This window comes from Miscanthus floridulus, chromosome 3, assembly GCF_019320115.1.
Source record: "Miscanthus floridulus cultivar M001 chromosome 3, ASM1932011v1, whole genome shotgun sequence".
Taxonomy (NCBI): Eukaryota; Viridiplantae; Streptophyta; class Magnoliopsida; order Poales; family Poaceae; genus Miscanthus; species Miscanthus floridulus.
The window spans coordinates 131920860-131946984 of record NC_089582.1 but is presented as its reverse complement, the minus strand read 5'-3'; the positions used below and the strand labels follow the sequence as shown (position 1 = coordinate 131946984).

General features: G+C 47.0%; 1 pseudogene; it reads right to left on the bottom strand.

Moving 5' to 3' along the window:
- Nucleotides 1-319: 319 nt before the first annotated feature.
- LOC136544455 (wall-associated receptor kinase-like 8) lies at nucleotides 320-26125 on the bottom strand (annotated as a pseudogene).

The following is a 26125-nucleotide window of genomic DNA, read 5'->3' as shown; positions in this document are numbered from 1 at the left end:
CAACTGAGAACTAACTTAAAAGCGAGAAAACAACTGAGAAACAAACTTAAAAACGACACATGTAGGGAAGCCTGGCCGGGGTTCCCCGGTGGAGGCCAAAAGCTTAAACTAAAACTAAAACTAAACTTGCTGACTTCCGACATTTGTTCTTGTCGCCAACTTGTATTGTTCCAAATCTTCCTTGCACAACAGCGCCACCTGTATCGCCTGCAACGTCTTGTATTTCGCTAACAAGACGTTGCAGCCGATACAGGTGGCGCTGTTGTGAAGTTCTCAGTACCTGTGAAGTGATCCTTCCAGGGTTCGATGATATTATGATCTATTTTTGGTGGAACGCCCCTCTTTGATTTTTATCAATCCTTGCTCGACACTTGAGCAAGTAACCGTGAAATGATGTTAGTGTTGGAGAGACATTCCTGGTGGCTTTGCTGCGTGCAGTCCAATTGAAGATGTCCAAACTGCCTACCTTGTAAAGCAATGCAGAGTTTGAGTTGGCAGTGGTTATATTGTCCTGGTTGACTTTCTGTTCTCCCCATAATGACCATTGAGTAGTTTTTCCCTTCCCTTGATCATGAAGCTTGTGAAGACGCTGTACAATATCTTTCATATCAGGGCGTTCATTGAGGTTCCTTTTGAGGCAATCAGCTACAAGCTTTCCAACTTTATTCAAAGTTTTCCAATCAGCATTCAAAATTTCAGTATCAAGCATCTCTCTTATCTTTTTACCCTTTTCAACAGCCTTCATGAAGTTTTCTGTGAGATCACTACACGTCCCGTTTTCACATATTTTCTTCCTAGTGTGAACACAAGGTTGACAAGTACCCTTGTGTGTTCGTTTTATGATGAGTGATTGTCAATGTGATCCACGAAGTAGGTTGAGTGGTGACTAACCCTACCATGGCGAAAGCTATGTGTGCGACATGTCTTTTGGCTTGTGTTGTGTAGGTGTGGAGCTCGGATGCGGTGGTCAACGGCGAGGTGAAGGTCAAGGAGGACGTGCCGTGCCGACAGACCAGGAGCGGTGAAGGACGAACGTGAGGCTTGGACCGAGGGACCCAGAGGCCGGGTGACTAGCCACGGTGGCTGACACTTGGGACATCGACAAGTGCAAGAAGACATGGAGTGACGGTGTTGACCGGGTCAAGACGGCGGACGCGTGAGTCGAGCGAGGCTCAGGAGGACTTGGTGGGCCGGCCGGTCGAGGACGGCGGTGACACGCGTCGGATGGCGGGGGACGCGTATGGAGTACGCTACTCGCGGACGGTTTGATGGTTTGGACCTCAAAACCATCGGATGGACGGTTTATGGGTTTGGGCCTCAAAACCTGGGCGGAGGTTCCGAGGAGGGACGGACGACACATGGCGGCATCGGGGAGTTTGCGTCGAGGCGAAGCTACCGATGAGAAGGCGCGGTGGCCGTCGGATCAAGATTACACCGGGTTGGACAACAACGCCCTTGGGCTTAGCGGTTCAACTCATTTGTATCCAGGGGCAAAACTGGGAATGTGTAATAGCCCTGTTAAATAGGATGAGGGAGCCCCCATCTCCCTCACCTCCTCCAGTTTTCATTTTCTCCTTTAGGGTTTCTTCCTCTAGTTTGCTTCCATGTATGAGAGAGGTCCACAACTCAAATTGTGACTTGGTTTTGAAGGAATCGGTGGCCGTAACCATCGTATGCCCTCCGGGATTCATGATTTAGTTGTGTTCTTGATGTGATTTTGGTGTTCTTCACGAGCTCCTTTTGTCCCCTCTTGTTTCCCCTCTCGTTTCTTTGTTTTGGGATGGTTTTGGTTCGTTCTTGTTGCCTTGGATCGATCAATGACATGAGTAGAAGCTTTCCACCGAAGGAAATCCACTAATTCCTCACGAGATCGCAGATCCGAGCAATTTAAGTTCTTGACCTATTTTTTGGGGGATTCTTCAATTCCTTCGATTCACGGAGTTAGAGTTTGTTTCGGGCCATGATCCTTTAGAGGTTGCCTTTCTACTCGCTTGTGAACCCTTGTGCAAAGTTTCAAGTCATTTGGAGTTGATTTGATCAAGTTATGGCTTGATTTGATTTTTCCCGAGAAACTGCTCGTTCATACCGGACGTGTCCGATATGATCTAGGACGTGTTCGATATTTCTCACTTTGGAGTTTTGAGCTGAAATTTGGTGGAGACCTTCCCTTGGTGTCTAAAGAGCTATGGTTAAAATTTCATAATTTTTGGACACCATTTGATAGGGTTTTGGATTTTTCTCTTTTGGTCAGCTTGCTGCTGAAAATACCGGACGTGTCCGAGATGATACCGGACGTGTCTGAAAATACCGGACGTGTTCGAAAATACCGGACGTGTCTGATATAATACCGGACGTGTCCGATATTTGCAGGAGCAGTGCTGTTTTCTTTTGGGAGTTTACTCGTTTGGGCTTCGATCTGTGTTCCGTTTGCTCTGTGGTGATCCGCTGTGTTCTGAGGGAGCGTCCACCCTTCTCTAGGGTCGTGGTCATCAAGTCTTTCGTGTATGCTTTTTGGGGATTGATGTTGGGACAGTGGTCGAAGATTTTGAAAGAAATTTGAGGCTCCCATTCACCCCCTCTCTGGTCGCCGTTTCTGGTCCTTCAATTGGTATCAGAGCCGGTTAAGGATCATTCCACCTTAATCGGTCCGTGATCCACGAAGACGACATGGAGCGTGGTTCCGGCAAACCACCGCACTTTGATGGGTCCAACTATCCTTATTGGAAGATCCGCATGTCTGCGCATCTCCAGGGGATTGATTGGCTCGTCTGAGAAATTTGCGAGGATGCTACTTACGTTGTGCTCCCTGTTGCGGCCCGTACCACCCAGGATCACAAGGATCGGCACAATGCAAATAGCAAAGCTCGCAGTGTGCTTTTCTCGAGTCTTTCGCTTTCTGAGTTTGAGCGTGTCTCCGATTGTACTACAGCTCGAGAGATCTGGGTGAGGCTTCAGAGCTATCACGAGGGGACCGCACAGGTCAAGATCAGACTCTACGAGACGTACAAGCGCGAGTACGAGAACTTCTCTCAGTTTGATGGCGAGTCCATCGATGCCATGTTTTCCCGCTTTCAGACTATCGTCAACAAAATGAAAACGAACAAGGCCAACCTACCTTATAGTGATCATGAGAGGGCGCTCAAGCTTCTCTATGCCCTTGATCGAAAGGTATGGAATGTGAAGGTGTCGGCGATCATCGAGTCGGCCAACTACGACACCCTCACCATCGACGAGCTTTTCAGCAAGCTCAAGTCCACAGAGATCGACTACCAAACCCAAGCCAAGCTCAAGAATCCTTCTGCACCAACCATGGCTTTGGTCTCAGGTAGTGGTTCAAGTTCATTGACTAACCCTTCACAAGCTTCTTTCTCTTTGTCGTGCTTGATGTCAGTCACAGAGGAGCAGCTGGAGTCTCTTGGGGATGATGAGTTGGCACTCGTCATCAGTCGGTTCTCTCGGTTTCACAAAAACCGTTTGAACCGCCGACGCAGTGGTGGCCCGAAGGAGGGATGCTATGGATGTGGAGATCCGGACCACTTTGTCGTGCACTGCCCCAAGAAGAAGCCCTTCACCAACAAGTACGACTCCGGTAAGCGCAAGGATAAGCGTGACTACACCTCCGGCAAGCACAAGGCCAAGGGCGGCTTCGACAAGGAGGCGATCAAGAAGGCATACCGCAGGAAGGCCAAAGCTCAAGAACGCGCCTTCCTCGCCTCCCTCAGCGACCTCGATGATGACTCCGACGATGATCACTCTTCTTCTCCCTCGACCGACGATGAGTCCGAGAAGAAGCGCGAGGACAAGCTCAACGGTCTCTGCTTTGTTACCGGTGCAAACCGTGGTGGGTTTTGCACTATGGCGGTTGACGGTAGAGCAAAGCTCAAAAAGGACGTCGACGTCGACGACGACGAAAATGAGGTACCGCCCACACTTGACTCACTTATGTTTGAACTTGATACTATGAATGATACATTGATGAGTCAAGATAAGTTGCTTAAGCGTGCTGCCCGCGAGAGAAAAGAGTTTAAGGACCAGCTAGAGGTTGCTTTGAAGGAGTTGGAGCTTGCCAAGAGTGGTGTAGTGGTGTCAGAGGAGAAGTGCGATGAGTGCGCTATACACATGTCTAACCTCTCTGACTTGCAATCCAAGTATGCTGTTTTGCTTGATGAATGTGATGAGCTGAAGTCTCGTTCTGGGTTGCTCGGTGCATGCAAGTCCTGCTCAGGCTTGCAATCTGAGTTTGCAGAGAAGGTTGCCAAACTTACTGAGTTTGAGAAGGCCAACTCAGATAGCACCACCACTACATGTGTTCGATGTGAAGCTTTGGTGTTGGAGCTTGAGTCCTGCAGGCACAACAAGATGGGAACCGAGGAAGAAAACACACAACTTCAGTCCATCTTGAGCTGGGTGTCGTGCAGTGAGCCTCAGTTGGGCATGATGGTGAGCCAGTTTAGGTGGGGAACTGACTCATTGGGAGTAGGCTTTGCTATAGGTGGGAAGGGTGAGCATGTCTATGGCAAGGTTGGTGAACATAGTGGTTTGAACCCAAGTGAGAAACCCACCAACACTCCCAAATTGATCAAGATCCCTTCACCAGAGTCTACCAAGCCTATGATCAAAGATGGTGTGTTTGAAGAACCACCAAAAGCTCCACCATCCAAGCAAGTTTGGGTTCCCAAACCGAACCACTTCCGGAACTCACTCGATACTCTACCCAACATCTCTAGTGCACCCCTTCCTAAAGCCAAAAAGCCTTAGAGAGTGAACCACATCCACAAGAGAGTGAGTCAACCACCATCCAAGAGAGAGGTGAGGTACCACTGTGACTATTGCCATAGAGATGGTCATTTGGCTGAGTTTTGCTTTAGGAGGAAGAGAGATGAGCGGTGCGAGTACGAGTTGAACAACCGGAACATGTACCATCCTCCCCATGGCATACATGTACCGCCTGTTCAGAGGCACAGTGTTAGGCCTAGAGGTGCAATGCCTCAAGGTGCTAGGCCTTAGGTGGCGAGACCACGTGGTGGTCATGCCCGACGTGGCCCAAGTCATGATCTATATGACTCTGGACCTCGCGACGGTGGCTTTCAGTCCCACACTCCTAGCGGACCACGTTTTCCCCCATGTGGTGATCGCTTCTCTCCAATGGGACATGGCATGTATGGTGTTTTTCCTAACACTTTTCCAGGGCAAATGACTCAACACTGGTATTCTCCTCATTTCACTAACCCCAGTGTTGTGCCATTTGCTCACCCCCTGTCTTTCTATTGATGCAGAGCGGAGGCCTGGAGAACACGTGGCTTGTTGATTCTGGCTGTTCGCGCCACATGACCGGAAGTTCCAAATGGTTCTCCAGCCTCGACCCCATACAATATAAGGAGTACATCACATTTGGGGACAATAGCAAAGGTAAAGTGCTGTCTCGTGGGACCATTCGGGTCAATGAGTCTTTTATCTTGAAGGACGTTGCTTTGGTTTCAAGCCTACATTTCAATTTGCTCTCTATTTCGCAACTCCTTCAAGATGGGTTTGAGGTGCGCTTTAAGACTGGACTTTCTCGTGTGCTCGATTCTCAGGGACATCTAGTTTGTCAGATCGTTCCTTTTGGCCAAGTTTTCAGAGCTGATTTCTCTCAGTCTTTTGGTTCTTCTCGCTGTTTGGTTGCCGAATCTTCTTCTGATTTGTGGAAGTGGCATAGGAGACTTGGTCACTTGAGCTTCGATCTCCTAGTGAGGTTGAGTTCTCTTGACATGATCCGAGGATTGCCCAAACTTAAGTTTGAGAAGGATCTGGTATGCCATCCCTGTCGCCACGGAAAGATGGTGGCTGCTTCCCATCCTCCAGTGACTCAGGTTGTGACCACGAGACCCGATGAGCTACTCCATATGGACACTGTTGGTCCAGCTTGGGTTCGGTCAGAGGGAGGGAAGTGGTACGTTCTTGTGATCGTGGATGATTTTTCTCGTTATTCTTGGGTGTTTTTCATGGAGGGCAAGGACGAAGCATTTTCTCATGCTCGTGATTTGATCTTGAGGTTGCAAACTGAGTTACCAAAGAATGCCATATGAGCTATCTGCAGTGACAATGGCACTGAGTTCAAAAACTCTCAGTTTGACACCTTTTGTGCTTCCTTGGGTCTTGAACATCAGTTTTCTTCACCCTATGTTCCTCAGCAGAATGGTGTTGTTGAGCGCAAAAATCGGACTTTGGTTGAAATGGCCAGGACGATGCTCGATGAGCATAGGACTCCTAGGCGTTACTGGGCCAAAGCCATCAACACCGCCTGCCATATTTCAAACCGCATTTTTCTTCGTGCTTTCTTGAAGAAGACATCCTACGAGTTGTGGTTTGGGCGTCCACCCAAGGTGAGCCATTTTCGAGTCTTCGGTTGCATGTGCTTCATTCTTAAGCAAGGTAATCTTAACAAGTTTGAATCTAGATTTTTGGACGGTATATTTCTCGGTTACGCTTCTCATTCACATGCATACCGTGTGCTTAATCTTGAGACTAACCATGTCGTGGAGACTTGTGAAGTCACCTTCGACAAAACCATGCCCTCTTCTATTTCGGTCTTTGAACGTGTAGGTGATGAAGAGATGGGCGACAGCATTTTCGTTGAGGATGACGATGACATCGATTGGGATGATCCCAAGCCATCTCAACCAGCTGCCCCGATCGAGCCAGCTTCGACCACTTCGGCTCACGGCCCCGAGCCCTCCACCTCTACTTCATGGGGTCCATACGAGCCGCTTCCTCAATCAACTGAGGAGGCCCCAGCTGTGGATGAGGGGGAGGCGACTTTGTCTTTGGGTGCACCTCGACATATCCAGCGATGCCATCCTCCTTAGACCATGATCGGCGACATTGACGAAAGGGTAATGCGTTCCAAGTCTTATCATATTTCCCATTTCGCTCATTCTGCTTTCGTAGCTTCTTTTGAGCCTCGAGATATTGGACACGCACTATCTAATGCCGATTGGGTTAATGCTATGCATGAGGAGTTAGAGAACTTTGAGCGGAACCAAGTGTGGGTTTTAGTTCCACCTCCACTAGAGTGCCACCCCATAGGTACAAAGTGGGTTTACAAGAACAAGCAGAGTGAGGATGGGGTGGTGGTGAGAAACAAGGCGAGATTAGTGGCTCAGGGTTTTTACCAAAAAGAGGGAATAGACTATGAAGAAACCTTTGCTCCTGTTGCCCGTCTAGAAGCCATTAGGATTCTTTTAGCATTTGCAGCTTCGAAAGAGTTCAAGCTGTATCAGATGGATGTAAAGAGTGCCTTCTTGAATGGGTACATAGAGGAAGAGGTTTATGTGAGGCAACCCCCTGGCTTTGAAAATCCAAAGTACCCCAACCATGTTTTTAAACTCCACAAAGCCTTGTATGGTTTGAAACAAGCCCCGAGAGCCTGGTATGAGCGTTTAAAAGCTTTCTTGCTTGATAAGGGTTTTAGGATGGGTTCCGTAGATAAGACTTTGTTCCTCCTCAAGCAAGGCACAGACATCCTTTTGGTTCAGATATATGTGGATGATATAATCTTTGGTGGCTCTTCTCATGCTCTTGTTGCCAAGTTTTCAGATACTATGAGCAGGGAATTTGAGATGAGCATGATGGGTGAATTGACTTTCTTCCTTGGGCTGCAAATCAAGCAAACTCGTGAGGGGACATTCATGCACCAAGGCAAGTACACCAAGGACGTGCTCAAGAAATTTGATATGGGTGAGGCCAAGCCTCTTTCAACGCCCATGTCAACCACGACGGCCCTGGATGAGGACAAGGAGGGAGAAGCCGTGGACCAGAAGGAATACCGAAGCATGATCGGGTCCCTGCTGTACCTAACGGCGACGAGACCAGACATCCAATTCGCAGTCTGCTTGTGTGCGCGTTTTCAGTCTTCTCCGTGCACGTCTCATCGTCAAGCCATCAAGCAGATCCTCAGGTACCTTCGTTTCACACCCGAGTTTGGTCTTTGGTTTTCAGCCTCCTCCTTTCTTTCTCTTTGCGGGTATTCTGATGCGGATGATGCTGGTTGTCGTGTTGAGAGGAAGTCCACTTCGGGGACTTGTCAGTTTCTTGGATCTTCTCTTGTGTCTTGGTCTTCTCGCAAGCAGTCTAGCGTCGCCTAATCCACCACAGAAGCTGAGTATGTTGCTGCTGCTGCTTGTTGTTCCCAGTTGCTTTAGATGATAGCTACTCTGAGAGACTTTGGGTTAGAGTTTAGGCGAGTGCCTTTGTTTTGTGACAGCACCAGTGCCATAAGTGTAGCCAAAAACCCAGTCCTTCACTCAAAGACAAAGCACATAGAAGTTCGCTTTCACTTCTTGTGTGACCACTATGAGAAAGGTGATATCGATCTGCACCACATTGATACCCAAAACCAGCTCGCAGATATCTTCACCAAACCACTTGACCAAGCCCAGTTTGCTTGCTTGCGAGGGGAGCTTAGAGTTCGTTTCCCTTTTTAGAGGAGGGGAACTTTGGTTGTTGTATTCTAGTTTTGCTTTTCTTTGTAGTTTAGCCTTTGTTTTTGTTTTTATATCATACTTGCATATCATATCATCATGTATCATATTGCATCCTGAGCTTCATCCTTATAGTAGCTAGATTGACACTATGCTCTTGTTGGGGATGTTATGGATATACATGATGTGCTTTTGGCTTAGGCTCCTCTTGATCAATTGATGCATGTTATGAGCTAAGCTTGTTTTCCAAACTGTGAACTTGATTAAAACTTATTGAAACATGAAATGTGTTCACCACTACTTGTGGCACTAGCATGTGTAGAATGTGTCGAGATCTTTTTCTTGCTTCATATATATGCTTAGTTGCTACGGCTCATACCTTGAGTTACACACTTGCTTGAGAAACTTGAATTTGTGCGAAAACTTGAAAATCAAACTAAGTGATTTGAAAAGATCGGGATGGGTCTGTACTATCCTATGTCAGAGTATCGAGACAGCTCCAAATTGCACTCATGGGTGAACTTGAGCTCTGTAATGGATACCGAGATCATTGTCTTAAGCTTCTGATTGCCTTTGGCATAGGCTTGACATGGTCGCTAAGTCAGGTTTTGATGGCACAGATAACCTCCCGCACACATTTGTCTGACAAACTTTGGTAATAAGCTGCATAACTCCGATAAATTTCAATTGGTGTCTAAAATTTGATCAAACCACAAGTTTGTTTCATGACATGATGTGTGAACTTTGTTTGGGGTAGTTCACTTTGCATACATGTGTAGCACAAGGTCGATCTCCTGTCTATTTTTGCTATGTGCTCCTTTGGTGGTGAATCCCCTTTTAAAATTGCTCAAACTTGATCAAACTTGCTTAAATGTCATATTTCGTTTCATTTGGTCACTTTGAGCATTTGCTAGCACTTGTATGTGTTGCTATATATACATGACAGCATCAACTAGAGCCTCTTTTCAATCTACTTACTATAATCTTGAAGCTTCTGCGTTCGTGCATTTCTGCATTCATAGCATGATTTGAGGGGGAGATGCAATCTTTGGGCTCTAGCTTGATAAGTGCATGTGTCAACAAGGGGGAGAAGTTTTCCATACTCACAATGACACAAGGGGAGAAATATTCAGAAAAGGGGAAGAAACTTCCAATTTCACTTAAAGTTGAGAGATATGCATTCATTTGAGAGAGATTGCACTTGTTCAGGGGGAGTTGCATTTGAGGTGTTTTGCTAGATGTGTTGAGCCTTTGCCTCTTCTGGAGGGTCTAGCAGTTTTCGGTTTTTTGAGCTTTGCTAGTGGTGTTGAGCCCGTTGCCTCTTCTTGAGGGCTAGCTTTGTTTCACTTGGTTGCGTCGAGTCGTTGCCCATGTCTTTGGGGACTAAGTTTTGCTCATTTTCAAATGACCCGGTTCTTGGCTTTTCTTTGGCTTTTGGTTATTTGGGTGAGTTCTTTTTTCTCTCTTCTTCTTCTTTTTCTTTTGCTCAAGCTGTTCGTGTATTGGTGTTGACAATGCACTCATCAAGGGGGAGATTGCGAACACAAGGTTGACAAGTACCCTTGTGTGTTCATTTTATGATGAGTGATTGTCAATGTGATCCACGAAGTAGGTTAAGTGGTGACTAACCCTACCATGGCGAAAGCTATGTGTGCGACATGTCTTTTGGCTTGTGTTGTGCAGGTGTGGAGCTTGGATGCGGTGGTCGATGGCGAGGTGAAGGTCAAGGAGGACGTGCCGACAGACCGGGAGCGGTGAAGGACGGACGTGAGGCTTGGACCGAGGGACCCAGAGGCCGGGTGACTAGCCACGGTGGCTGACACTTGGGACATCGACAAGTGCAAGAAGACATAGAGTGACAGTGTTGACCGGGTCAAGACGGCGGATGCTTGAGTCGAGCGAGGCTTAGGAGGACTTGGCGGGCCGGCCGGTCGAGGACGGCGGTGACACGCGTCGGATGGCGGGGGACGCGTATGGAGTACGCTACTCGCGGACGGTTTGATGGTTTGGACCTCAAAACCATCGGATGGACGGTTTACGGGTTTGGGCCTCAAAACCCGGGCGGAGGTTCCGAGGAGGGACGGACGGCACGTGGTGGCATCGGGGAGTTCGCGTCGAGGCGAAGCTACCGATGAGAAGGCGCGGTGGCCGTCGGATCAAGATTACACCGGGTTGGACAACAACGCCCTTGGGCTTAGCGGTTCAACTCATTTGTATCCAGGGGCAAAACTGAGAATGTGTAATAGCCCTGTTAAATAGAATGAGGGAGCCCCCATCTCCCTCACCTCCTCCAGTTTTCATTTTCTCCTTTAGGGTTTCTTCCTCTAGTTTGCTTCCATGTATGAGAGAGGTCCACAACTCAAATTGTGACTTGGTTTTGAAGGAATCGGTGGCCGTAACCACCGTATGCCCTCCGGGATTCATGATTTAGTTGTGTTCTTGATGTGATTTTGGTGTTCTTCACGAGCTCCTTTTGTCCCCTCTTGTTTCCCCTCTAGTTTCTTCGTTTTGGGATGGTTTTGGTTCGTTCTTGTTGCCTTGGATCGATCAATGACATGAGTAGAAGCTTTCCACCGAAGGAAATCCACTAATTCCTCACGAAATCGCAGATCCGAGCAATTTAAGTTCTTGACCTATTTTTTGGGGGATTCTTCAATTCCTTCGATTCACGGAGTTAGAGTTTGTTTCGGGCCATGATCCTTTAGAGGTTGCCTTTCTACTCGCTTGTGAACCCTTGTGCAAAGTTTCAAGTCATTTGGAGTTGATTTGATCAAGTTATGGCTTGATTTGATTTTTCCCGAGAAACTACTCGTTCATACCGGACGTGTCCGATATGATCTAGGACGTGTCCGATATTTCTCACTTTGGAGTTTTGAGCTGAAATTTGGTGGAGACCTTCCCTTGGTGTCTAAAGAGCTATGGTTAAAATTTCATGATTTTTGGACACCATTTGACGGGGTTTTGGATTTTTCTCTTTTGGTCAGCTTGCTGCTGAAAATACCGGACGTGTTCGAGATGATACCGGACGTGTCCAAAAATACCGGACGTGTTCGAAAATACCGGACGTGTCCGATATAATACCGGATGTGTCCGATATTTGCAGGAGCAGTGCTGTTTTCTTTTGGGAGTTTGCTCGTTTGGGCTTCGATCTGTGTTCCGTTTGCTCTGTGGTGACCCGCTGTGTTCTGAGGGAGCATCCACCCTTCTCTAGGGTCGTGGTCATCAAGTCTTTCGTGCATGCTTTTTGGGGATTGATGTTGGGACAGTGGTCGAAGATGTCGAAAGAAATTTGAGGCTCCCATTCAAACCCCCCCCCCTCTGGTCGCCGTTTCCGGTCCTTCACCTAGTTATTAATTCTAGAAGAACAACTCCAAAACTTTAAACATCATTCTTTGGATTAATGTGCCCCTTAAGAATGTGAAAGGATCAAGATGCCCAAGAGGGGGGGGTGAATTGGGCTAATTCTAAATTTTCTTGCAATAATCAAATCATACGGATAGCCCAATTAACCCCTTGTGCCTAGAAAAGTGTTTATATCAAACTAATGCACAACAACCTCTCAACCTAAGTTCTAAACTTACTCTAGCAAGCAATTCTTATGGAAATGAAAACAAGTATTGAATTGCTCAAAGTAAGTAGAGAGAGAGAGAGGAACGCGGCGATGTTTTGCCGAGGTATCGAAGAGTCGCCACTCCCCACTAGTCCTCGTTGGAGCACCCGCGCAAGGGTGTAGCTCCCCTTGATCCGCGCAAGGATCAAGTGCTCTCTACGGGTTGATTCTTCGACACTCTGTCGCGGCGAATCACCCAAAACCGCTCACAACTTGAGTTGGGTCACCCACAAGCTCTGTCGGGTGAACACCAAACTCCCAATCACCACCAAGCCGTCTAGGTGATGGCGATCACCAAGAGTAACAAGCATGAACTCTCACTTGACCACGCGAAGCCTAATGAGAAGATGGATGCACACTTTGCTACTCTTGATTTGCTAGTGAGGCTACTCTCTTGGATTCTCGAATCACAAACACCTCACTAGGACCTTGCTCTTCTTGGCACTCACAAACGTGTTTCTCAGCTGTTGGAATGAGCAAAAGATACTCCACTCACGAGTGGAGCTTCTATTTATAAGCCAGCCTAAAAAACGAACCGTTATGAGCTTCTGTGGGATGACCGGACGCTCCGGTCGTGATGACCGGACGCTCCGGTCAGTTCAACCCGCGAAACAGTTTTCAAGTGATGACCGGACGCTGTTAGGGTCCGGTCAGTACCGACCGGACGCGTCCAGTCGCTCTTGGATGCTTACTGTAAACGATCGGACGCTGGATACTCAGGGTCCGGTCACACTGACCGGACGCGTCCGGTCACTCTTTTCCAAGTCTGAACCCTTACTGGAGTCGACCGGACACTGGCCCTCAGCGTCCGGTCACATGACCTCCCAGCGTCCGGTCAAACCAGACTTGATCCCCTTGGTCAAATGAACTGACCGGACCCTGCGGCCAGCGTCCGGTCGCACCGGAGCCAGCGTCCGGTCAGTGTTTTGACCCTCCATTCACTTCCAACTTCCGAACTTATGTGAATGAAGTTTGCTCCAAAAGATCTTAGGCATTCATAGGAGCTACCTAGAGCTAGTTTTAACAAGTGTGCACCACACCTAACTCACTAGACTCAACTAGGTCAAGCTACCCATTCATACCCCCCTTCATAGTACGGCCAAAGGAAAAACAAAGTCCTAAACTACTCTAAGTGTCTCTCCAGCTTCAATCGACACTTAGAACTAGTTATCCTTAACCTTGTCGTCCATCCTTTGAAAACCAAAACGATTTCCATCGTAGGGGCATGACAACCTTGATTGCCCAATCGATCTCTATTACCATGACCTAACTTAATTGTCTCTGCAAAACACACGTTAGTCATAGTAATCTTGTATTGACATTAATCACCGAAATCCTAACTAGGGGCCTAGATGCTTTCAATCTCCCCCTTTTTGGTGATTGATGACAATACCACCTCGAGTATGTTATGGAGTGAGGTTTTTGACGGGCTTGGTTCATATAAGCTTTTGTCAATAAGAACAAAAGAGTTAGTCAAGCTTATATGACCCAAGCCAAAACAATGTACTCAAAGGATATGAATTGAGCATGAGTACCAATAACAAAGCTCATTTGCTTCGAAGTGTAAACGCAGAAGCAAAAGCAAATGAGCATTCCACAAGTGATATGACATAGAGATAAAGCAAAGTAGAAGTCACACATGTCAAATATCACAACCACATAGATAGCACTATCACATATAAATAAGAGTATGCATGAAAGTAAACACACGAAGGCATAAGTAATAGTGTATCACACAAATAAAACTCCAAAAGTGTATAATAAGCTAATACTAGATAACTAGCTCCCCCTGAAACTCGCTCCCCCTAAGTCTACATACTCAAACCCTCTCCCCCTTTGGCGTCAAACACCAAAACCTAGAGGTCGGACGGCGGGGCTACAGCGGACGAGTCGGGCGCTGAAGTACGTGGAGCAAGATGGAACTGGGCGCCATCATCATCTGACCCTGAGCTCTGAACTGACTGACCCTCTGAAGCAGGAAGTGTCGCTAAAGTGGTCTGGGTCTGAGCTGGTGCTGCCTGTGAAGCTGCATGTATGTCTATCGTAGGATCTGACGAGGCGACAGACGAGGGGAGCCGCTGAGTAGTCATGATAGCTGGAGCTGCTGTAGACGGACCGGCAGTATGCATGTGAGGCGGAGTAGGCATGCCGGTCAACTCACTGAATGATGCTCCTAAGACTCCTGGAGACTGACGACTCAGGCACGAATAGTGAGGACGTCTGCTCTGGTGAGAAACCCGTGTGATAAGGAGTGAACTGTGGGGCTACACCAGGTGAGGCTAACCACTGGGACACCTGTACAGGAGGTGAAGGAAACTGAGCTGGAGGCTGTCCCTGACTCTGAAGCCCGATAGGCTGTACTGCTGGAGTCGTCGAAGTGGTAGGAGGCTGTGCAAGCTGGGGCGAAGTCTGTGGCAGTGGGATCCCAATGGCTGTCACTACATGCTGCATGAATCCCATGAGCTGCTGCTGCATAAGTAACTGCTAGGTGCTGAAGGAGCTGCTGCTGCCGCTGAAACTCGTCCTGACGAGCCTGAAACTGTGCGAAGTTTCGTAGCTGTCTCCTGTGCCTGTCGTGTCTGATCCTGCTGCATCCGCTCAAGAATAGCGATGAGAGCGGGGTCTGTCTGTGGAGCAGGTGGAGCAGAACTGGAGCTACCTGCCTCTGCATCGTGTCTGCGTGGAGGCATCTGAGGTATAGGCTGGTAGTCATCGTCGGAGCTATCACTGTACTCACTCACCTCCTGCTGTGCCTCTAGCTCCGCCTCCTCAGTGGTTGCAATCCCTCTAATGATCTCGTCCTGCTGAGCTGCGGACTCTGGCACGTCGGGACGACGGCTAGGCTGTCTGGGTGCCGGAGGAGTGGCGTGTCTGATCCTCTGTGACAGGTTGTAAGCTGGGAACTCCATAGTGGCACCTGTATACTCATCCATCATGCCAGAGGGCTTATCAATCACAACTCTACGGATGAGAAACGTGATCTAGTGAGCATAGGGAAGCTGCCTATGACCCTTGAATCCCTCAGCTATAGTATCCTCCATCTCTGAAAGAAGGAGGTCCCAGATGTCAAACACTGTCATCTGCATAATGGCATTGAGAAGCCAAAGCTGTAAGCGAGTCAGGCCCTCCCTGTATCCCAACCTGGGAAGCAATGTCCTCCTGATGATGGCCTCTAGTATCCTCGCTGTAGGAGTCAAGTCACTGGGGTTCCTGCTCGACCCCTCACCAAACGGCTCCTTGAAGCAATGGCGCACTAAGTCTGTAGGGGGCACCAACCCTCCATGAGGACGCCTGGGAGGCTCCTGATGTCCATAGCAAACCTCATGCATCCTTACAGGCTGCTCCTGTAGTCTCAGTATCTCTCTGGCCCTGCTACTCGTCACTCTATAGTCTTTGCCGTTGAAGGCAAAGTGAATGAATCTGTGATGAGGATCAATGTAGAGCGAGGCATAAAACTGACGAACCCAAGAAGGTACATATATCCCTGTCCGTCCAATCAGATCTGACAGTCCTGGCAAATATGACAAGTATTGCCGAATGCCCTCTCCGGCTGCTGCCACAATGGACTCTATCGGACAGACCCTCTGTGATCTAAACACTGCCCCACTGTTTAGATATGCATTGTAGAAATCCTCCTGCAGTGGCGTGTAGAACCCCTCAGCTGCTCTCTCATCCCTCCTCGGAGGAAACCAGACCTCAAACTCAACAAACCGCAGCTGCTGAACCTGCCTGGCTGTAGCGGCCCTCAAGTCGAGGTGAACCACTGGAGGCGGACCCTGTGGTCTGGGCGGAGGGCGTGAACCCCTGCGCTGTGTAGCTGGCCTCGGTGGAACTGCAGCACTGGTACGACTCGAGCGGCGTAGCTGAGGTGCTGGCTCGGTCTCCTGACTCTCCTGAGTCTCCTGGGCTGGCTGAGGCTCTGCTGGTGGAGGCAGCTGCTGTGCTGACGGACCCTCCTCAATGGCAACCCGTCGTCCTGCAAGCGTGGCAGTCCCAGCTGGACTACCGTGACGACGCTCAACCTCCTCAATCGCAGCTCTGACTGCGGGTGAAACTGGCTGATCTGCAATGACAACTCTGCTGCGGGTGCCACCTCTCTCGGCACGCTCTGCGGCCTCTGCAACAGCTGCTGCTCTAGCTGTCTCTGCGTCGGGGTACTTCTGCTTCTTGGATGTTACCTGCTTGGTTGACTTACCTTTAGATCTGGCTGGCTGGCGAGGCGGGGGCCTCCTATCATCATCACCTGGGCCACCACCAACATTCTTGGTGCGAGCCATCTGAACTGACAAGATGGTGAACTGACGCTGATGAAGATCAACTGTCAAACTGTCGCTTTCGAGGCTTGGCCTCGATCCTTACTCGCGAGCTTGGCTCCGAGTTAACTACCAACTGCCAGACGAAACACAACGGAACCGACTCGCTGCACGATAGAATAGATGGATATACAAATAAATACCATATATCTAATAGATGCGAAATCCTAATAGAGAAAGCAATGTAGATGCGAAATTGAATCGAGTGGCTTTCTACCTGACAAACAGTGAACCGAGAAGAGATAAGATGTCACGCGGGGGATCCTCGGAACCGGGCTAGGGTTAGGTCAAACGCCCTGAATGCAATTGGAAATCAGTGCATTTAGAATTGATCTAGATCACAATTGGAGATCAAGATTGAAACGCAGAACTCGCCTTACCAACCAATGGGAGGATAGGGCAAGAGCACTTGGCGTGAAGACGAGCAGCCTGGCAACGGTGGAGCGGCGAACTTCGGCGCGAGGTGGCCGGCGCGGTGCTACAGAGTCGAGCTGGCGCGGTGGCTCGGCTGCAGGGCACGAGGAGGCTGCGGCGCGGCTGGGCAGGGGCATGGAGGCGCGGGCGCGGCTGGGCAGGTGCACGGAGGCGCGAGCACGAGGAGAGGCGCGAGGAGGCGGCGACACGGCTGCTCGGGCTAGGGCTGGCGAGCGAGGCTGCGGTGGCCCGGCGAGGCAGCGGCGGCTTGGTGAGGCAGCGGCGGCGTGGCTTGGTGGCGCGTGGGCTAGGGCACGGCTGCGGTTCAGGCTTAGATCAAGGAAGAAGAAAAACACGGTTCGGATAAATAGCCCCCAAAACGCGACAGAAAAGGAAACGGAAAAGAGTCTTGAAGCCACGCGAGATCCACTGACCGGATGCTCCGGTGGTAGCGACCGGACGCTACCACCCAGCGTCCGGTCGATTCCAGAGGGGTCCAAATCCTCTGGAATCGGGACCGGACGCGTCCGGTGGTCCATGATCGGACGCAGGCAGGGTCCGGTCAGTACAATTTGATCTTCCTCCAATCGACCGGACGCTGAACCCTTTCTGACCGGACGCACAGACGCAGCGTCCGGTCACTCCTTCAACAGCAGTTCACCTCCTGTGAACTGACCGGACGCTGGACAGCAGCGTCCGGTGCAGCGTCCGGTGCATCTTTTCCAGCAAATCTTCAAACTTCCTTCGCGCTGCCTGTTCCCAATCAAGTCCCAACTTAAATAAGATCCAAATAAACACCAATTGGGACTGATGTGAGTGACCTCTCTCAAACCCTCATATTTTTTAAAGTATTTTGCCTTAGGCTATAATTCTTTTTAAGAAAATAAGCAACAAGAGGGCAAATGGAACAAAACAACATTCATGCATATGTAATGCTTGTAAGTAAATCTAGTTGCTTGTCAAGTTTGATCCAAGGTTAAGCTTCTTCACACGCTTTTCGGCGGTTATCTTAACCATGTTAGACAAGCCCTATATGCATTTCCACAAATTAAACATGTTGTATATTACAATGAATGCAAGGGACAACACACGCTCAATTTTTTGTGAAGTTACTAAAATCAAGTACATTGAGCTCGTTCCGCAATCTACAAAATGTAGCTTCATCTAGCGGTTTAGTGAAGATATCCGCTAATTGATCTTCGGATCTTACACCTTCTAGTGATATATCATTTTTAGCTACATGATCTCTTAGAAAGTGATGGCGGATATCTATATGCTTGGTGCGAGAGTGTTGAACCGGATTATTTGCAAGTTTCACCGCACTTTCATTGTCACACAAAAGAGGTACTTTCTCTAGAACTACTCCATAGTCTAGTAAAGTTTGTTTCATGTATAATATTTGTAGCACAACAAGCACCCGCGGCAATGTATTCCGCTTCGGCGGTGGACAAAGCCACACTATTTTGTTTCTTGGAGGACCAAGACACAAGTGATCTACCAAGCAAATGGCACCCTCCGGATGTGCTCTTTCTATCAACTTTGCATCCGGCGTAATCCGAATCGGAATAGCCAATTAATTCAAATAAAGCTCCTTTGGGATACCAAAGGCCAATGCTTGGAGTGTGCTTAAGATACCTAAGGATTCTTTTTACGGCAATTAAATGTGTTTCCTTAGGACTAGCTTGAAACCTAGCACACATACACACACTAAACATGATGTCGGGCCTAGATGCGGTTAAATATAACAAGCTACCAATCATAGAGCGGTAGAGAGTTTGATCAACCGAGTTACCTCCCTCATCTAGGTCGAGATGTCCATTGGTAGGCATTGGGGTCTTGATTGGCTTACATTCATCCATCTTGAATCTCTTGAGAAGGTCTTTTGTGTATTTCTCTTGAGAGATGAAGATGCCTTCTTTCATTTGCTTGACTTGAAAACCAAGAAAGAATGTAAGCTCACCAATCATTGACATCTCGAACTCCTTAGACATCAATTCACCAAATTCTTTGCATGAGTCTTCATTTGATGATCCAAAGATAATATCATCAACATATACTTGACAAATGAAGATATGCCCATCAAGCTTCTTGGTGAATAGTGTGGTGTCGACCTTCCCAATGGTGAAGCCCTTCTCAATAAGGAAATCCCGAAGGCGCTCATACCAAGCTCTTGGGGCTTGCTTAAGCCCATATAGTGCCTTGGACAACCTATAAACATGATTAGGATATCTAGGGTCTTCAAACCCGGGAGGTTGATCAACATAGACTAGTTCATTAATAAAGCCATTTAAGAATGCACTTTTCACATCCATTTGATATAGTTTCATTTCATGATGTGATGCATATGCAAGAAGGATACGGATGGCTTCTAATCTTGCAACCGGTGCAAAGGTTTCTCCAAAATCTAAACCTTCAACTTGAGAGAACCCCTTTGCCACTAGTCTTGCCTTGTTCCTCACAACAACACCTTGATCATCTTGCTTGTTGCGGAACACCCACTTTGTTCCAATCACTCTTGCACCTTTTGGTCGCTCTTCAAGATTCCATACTTCATTGCGAGTGAAGTTGTTCAACTCTTCATGCATGGCATTGATCCAATCCGGATCTTTTAGAGCTTCTTCTACCTTGGTAGGCTCATAGCAAGAGACAAAAGAGTGATGAGCAATAAATGAGGTAAGTTTTTGAGATCTAGTCATCACCCCCTTTGTTGGACTCCCTATGATGAGATCTTGTGGATGATCTTGTAGGAGAGGTGTATTTCTTCTATTGACCACTTGAGGAGGAGGTTGTGGAGCATCAACATCTTGTGCTTGTACCACCATTTGCTCATGGGAGATGTGAGTATCTTCATTTTCTACTCTCCCAACTTTATCACCATCTTGTGGTACATTTGATGAAGAGGGTTGGTTAATGACTTGTACATCATCTTCATCATCTTTTGGCTTGATGTCTCCCACCGGAATATTCTTCATAGCCTCCCTCAATGGTTCATCACCTACATCATCAAGATTCTCATGTGCTCCTTGGGAGCCGTTAGATTCATCAAATTCCACATCATATGTTTCTTCAACCAAGCCGGTGGCATGATTAAATACTCTATATGCTTTGGACTTCGATGAGTAACCAACAAGAAAACCTATATCACAACGCCTTTGAAACTTCCCTAGGTGTTGCCGCTTCTTGTAGATGTAGCACTTGCAACCAAACACCCTAAAGAAGGAGACGTCCGGCTTCTTCCCATTGAGCAACTCATATGGTGTCTTGACAAGGAACTTTTGAAGAAATAGGCGGTTGGATGCATAACATGCGGTGTTGATTGCTTCCGCCCATAGAGCTTCGGGGTGTTGTACTCATCTAGCATTGTCCTTGCAAGAGTGATCAAAGTCCGGATTCTTCCTCTCAACTACACCATTTTGTTGAGGAGTATAGGTTGCGGAGACTTCATGTTTGATTCCAACTTCATCACAATAAGCTTCTATGTTTGTGTTGTCAAACTCTTTGCCATTGTCACTTCTTATCTTCTTGAGCTTCACTTCAAATTCATTTTGTGCTCTCTTGGCAAACTTCTTGAAACAAGATGCAACTTCGGATTTATCATGAAGGAAGAACACCCATGTATATCTTGAATAGTCATCCACAATCACAAGACAATAGAGATTTCCTCCCAAACTCTTGTATGTTGTTGGTCCGAATAAATCCATGTGTAGGAGTTCTAGCACTCTTGTGGTTGACATGAAAGCTTTGGTTGGATGAGTGTTTGCAACTTGCTTGCCGGCTTGACATGCACTACAAAGCTTGTCCTTCTCAAACTTCACATCCTTCAACCCTCTCACCAAATCATTCTTCATAAGCTTCTTGAGTGAGCTCATCCCAACATGAGCAAGCCTTCTATGCCATAGCCACCCAAGTGTTGTTTTGGTGAATAGGCAAGTCTTCAAGTTTGCATCTTCGGAGGTGAAGTCAACTAGATATAAGTTGTTGTATCTAAATCCATTGAATATCACTTGATTGTCATCTACCTTAGATACAACCACCTCCTTCTCGGTGAACAAGCATTGGAAGCCAAGATCACACAATTGACCAACGGATAGCAAGTTGAAACTCAATGAAGCAACATAGAGCACATTTGAGATGGAATGATCATTTGATATTGCCACTTTGCCCAATCCTTTGACCTTGCCCTTTGAATTATCTCCAAATGTTATTTTCTCTTGTCCATCTACCTCTTCATCTAGTGAGGTGAACATACGAGGATCACCGGTCATATGTTGAGTGCAACCACTATCAATAACCCAATGACTTCCACCGGTCTTGTAGTTCACCTACACACAAGAGATTCAAGCTTTAGGGATCCAAGCTTGTTGAGGGCCCTTCACCTTCTCAACAAGTGACTTAGCCACCCAAATTTTCTTAGGCCTACTCTTGTTGGGGGGACCTAAGAACATGACTTTCATCTTTCCACTCGAATCTTTTCTAAGCATGTAGTGAGCATTGAAAGCAAAGGGTCTAGCATGCTTGGGCAAGGGTTGTGGTGGTGGAGTTTGACACTCATGAGCAAAATGGCCTTCTTGTCCACATTCAAAACATCTCTTTGGCTTTGGTTTTGGCTTTGATTGTTGGTGTTGAGCTTGAGCCTTCTTCTTCTCTACACTTGCCATATATCCAATGCCACTTCTATCCATCTTCATGACGGTATTCATGAGTAGCTCACTTTGGAGATGCTTGCCTCTAGCAAACTTGCTCAATCCCACCTTGAGATGCTCTTTCTCCATCTTGAGCTTCTTGTTCTCTTCCTTGAGAATATCATTGTTCTTCTCCTCCTTGAGTTTCTTGATTTCTTCTTTTAACTTCTCATTCTCAAGGATCACCTCTTTGTCATGATCAAGAGTTTCTAGCACAATGGTGTTGTGACTTTTCATCTCTTCAAGATCTTTCATGAGCTTCTCATTGTTACTCTTGAGCTTGACATACTCATTATAGTCATTGCATTCAACCACTTGCTTGCCCTTGCTACTAGATCCATGCTCAATGCTTTCATCAATTAAATCATCACATGAGGTAGCTATATCAATCTTAACAACATGGTTAGTAGCATCATGTGGCTCATTTGGTAAGAATTCTTGTGCAATAATAAGGGTATCATAATTGATCTTTAGAGTTGCATATTCATCTTTTAGCTTATTGTGACTAGTGATAAGCTCATTGTGTACCCACTCAAGTTTATCATTTTTATCTTTAAGCTCTTTCTTAGAAGATTTGAGCTCCTTGAGTTTGGATGATATAGAATCATTTGTTTCCTTGAGCTCATCATTAGCCTTTTCTAATGTATCACACTTAGCTAAGAGTGAATCATTTTTAGCATCAAGCTTTTCATTTGTAGCTCTACTCTTTCTAATGATCTTAGTATATTTTCTAAGTATTTTGACAAGATCATCATAAGTAGGTGAGCCATCATCATCGCTATCACTATCATCACTAGCATGTTCATCATCACTACTATCATCACTCTTAGTTACCTTGCGTTCACCTTTGGCCATAAGGCATAGGTGTGTAGAGGATGATGGCGATGGTGGTGGTGAAGATGCAAGATCAATAGCAATGGCGGCCACCTTTTCATCGTCACTATCATCATCGGATGATCCACTTGATGAATCAATGTCCGTGAGCCAATCACCGACAATATAGGCCTTGCCACTCTTCTTCTTCTTGTAGAACTCCCTCTTTTTGCCATCTCTCTTCTTGTATGGCTTGTTCTTCTTCTTTTCATCTTCATCACTTGAATCATCTTTCTTGCCCTTGTTCTTGAACTTGTCTTTCTTGGGCTTTGTGCATTGATGAGCTAGATGACCAAGTTCGCCACAATTGTAGCAATCCATCTCGGAGATTGGCTTTCTTCTTGAGCTAGTGAAGAACTTCTTCTTTTTGCCATCAAACTTGATGCCACTCTTGTTTAGCCTTTTTAGCATCTTGGTGGTCTTTTTCACCATGAGGGCAAGGCTTTCTTCATCATCTTCATCACTTGAGCTCTCATACTCAAGTCTTGCTTTGCCCTTGTCTTGGCTAGCTTTGAATGCTAAGTCTTTCTCTTTCTTCTTTGTAGAGGATGAGCCATCTTGTGGTGTGATGTGCATGTACATCTCATGAGCATTGATCTTTCCCAAGATTTGTGTCGGTGTAGCGGCGGAAAGATCACCTTGATGTAGCACGGTCACAATGTGCCCATATTTGTCAATGGGGAGGACACTCAAGATTTTTCTCACAACGTCGGATGGTGACATTTGAGTGAGTCCAAGCCCATTGACTTCCTCTACAAGAACATTTAATCGAGAATACATCTCATTAGCACTTTCTTTGGGAAACATCTCAAAAGAATTTAGCTTTTTAATCACAAGATGATAGCGTTCCTCACGCTCACTCTTGGTTCCCTCATGGAGCGCACAAACATCCGACCATAGTGCATGGGCGTCTTTGTGGTTCCTTACACGATTGAACACATCTTTGCAAAGGCCTCTAAAGATGGTGTTGCGAGCCTTTGCATTCCATTTTTCATAATTTACTTCATCGCCTTGAAGTTGTGCGGCATTCCTAGGTGCGGGGAACCCTTGAGAGGCGGCTCTAAGAATTCCAACATCTAGAGCTTCTAAGTAAGCCTCCATGCGGATTTTCCAATATGGAAAATCATCTCCCTCAAAGATAGGAGGAGGACCATCCCCATGAGACATCTTGCTCTAAGCGATTAAGCTTAAAAACGTGAGCACGAGGCTCTGATACCAATTGAAAGGATCAAGATGCCCAAGAGGGGGGGTGAATTGGGCTAATTCTAAATTTTCTTGCAATAATCAAATCCTACGGATAGCCCAATTAACCCCTTGTGCCTAGAAAAGTGTTTATATCAAACTAATGCACAACAACCTCTCAACCTAAGTTCCAAACTTACTCTAGCAAGCAATTCTTATGGAAATGAAAACAAGTATTGAATTGCTCAAAGTAAATGCTCAAAGTAAGTGCTCAAAGTAAATAGAGAGAGAGAGGAACGCGGCGATGTTTTGCCGAGGTATCGGAGAGTCGCCACTCCCCACTAGTCCTCGTTGGAGCACCCGCGCAAGGGTGTAGCTCCCCCTTGATCCGCGCAAGGATCAAGTGCTCTCTACGGGTTGATTCTTCGACACTCCGTCACGGCGAATCACCCAAAACCGCTCACAACTTGAGTTGGGTCACCCACAAGCTCCGCCGGGTGAACACCAAACTCCCAATCACCACCAAGCCGTCTAGGTGATGGCGATCACCAAGAGTAACAAGCACGAACTCTCACTTGACCACGCGAAGCCTAATGAGAAGATGGATGCACACTTTGCTACTCTTGATTTGCTAGTGAGGCTACTCTCTTGGATTCTCGAATCACAAACACCTCACTAGGACCTTGCTCTTCTTGGCACTCACAAACGTGTTTCTCAGCTGTTGGAATGAGCAAAAGATACTCCACTCACGAGTGGAGCTTCTATTTATAAGCCAGCCTGAAAAACGAACCGTTATGAGCTTCTGCGGGATGACCGGACGCTCCGGTCGTGATGACCGGACGCTCCGGTCAGTTCAACCCGCGAAACAGTTTTCAAGTGATGACCGGACGCTGTCAGGGTCCGGTCAGTACCGACCGGACGCGTCCGGTCGCTCTTGGATGCTTACTGTAAACGACCGGACGCTGGATACTCAGGGTCCGGTCACACTGACCGGACGCGTCCGGTCACTCTTTTCCAAGTCTGGACCCTTACTGGAGTCGACCGGACGCTGGCCCTCAGCGTCCGGTCACATGACCTCCCAGCGTCCGGTCAAACCAGACTTGATCCCCTTGGTCAAATGAACTGACCGGACCCTGCGGCCAGCGTCCGGTCGCACCGGAGCCAGCGTCCGGTCAGTGTTTTGACCCTCCATTCACTTCCAACTTCCGAACATATGTGAATGAAGTTTGCTCCAAAAGATCTTAGGCATTCATAGGAGCTACCTAGAGCTAGTTTTAACAAGTGTGCACCACACCTAACTCACTAGACTCAACTAGGTCAAGCTACCCGTTCATACCCCCCTTCATAGTACGGCCAAAGGAAAAACAAAGTCCTAAACTACTCTAAGTGTCTCTCCAACTTCAATCGACACTTACAACTAGTTATCCTTAACCTTGTCGTCCATCCTTTGAAAACCGAAACGATTTCCATCGTAGGGGCATGACAACCTTGATTGCCCAATCGATCTCTATTACCATGACCTAACTTAATTGTCTCTGCAAAACACACGTTAGTCATAGTAATCTTGTATTGACATTAATCACCGAAATTCAACTAGGGACCTAGATGCTTTCAGAATGAATTCAGGATCCACATAGCCAATGCTCCCAATGACATTAATGGTGTACTGAGTTCTGTCCATTGATAATAACCTTGATATTCCAAAATCAGATAATTTTGCACCCAATTTATCATCTAGAAGTATGTTTTCAGGCTTGATGTCACCATGAATGATGGGTTGATACATTGAGTGCATGTAGTTCAATGCCTCTGCGCATTCCATAGCAATACTAAGCCGGGTAGCTAATGGAATGGGATCATGAGAGATATGAAGAAGTTTACTGAGGTTTCCACGGGAGATAAACTCTGTGACAATCATCAAAGCATTTTCTTCTCTGCAGTAGCCCAATAGCCTGACTACACTCTTATGGTTTATCTGAGAATGGACAATTAACTCTTTGGCAAACTCTTCATTACAGTTCTTCATTACAGTGAAGATATATTTCTTCACTGCAACTAGACTACCATTATCAAGAAGCCCTATGTAAACTTCTCCAAAAGCCCCTTTCCCAATGGGTGTGGCATAATTCTTTGTGATCCTTTGGATGTCACATTGAGTGAATTGAGTTATATAGTGATTGTTGACTGGTCTCCACTTGGCCTTTTCATTGTCTTTAATGAAGTCTGCCAGCTTGTTCTCCGGAAGATCCATTTCCATTTAACAGATGTAAGAAAGATTACGCACGGAGCAAAATACTGATCACCTGTCACCACAGAGATGTCCATTCACAATGCTGAAGTCAATTTAAAGATACAGGAGATCTACACGAACTTTGCATAATTACAGCAAAAGCATGCTGCTATTAGCTTTCACAATTTGAATGAGTAATCAGACCTGATGTGTAGTGCAATTTCGTTGAATATTCAAGCATAATAATAAGATGATGGAAATATTTTTCTTACCGTGCGCTCTGTTACAACAGATATCCAGAGTTAGTGCTATGAGTAGGAATATTAATGCAGCAAAACTCGAACCGTAGGGTCGAGAAA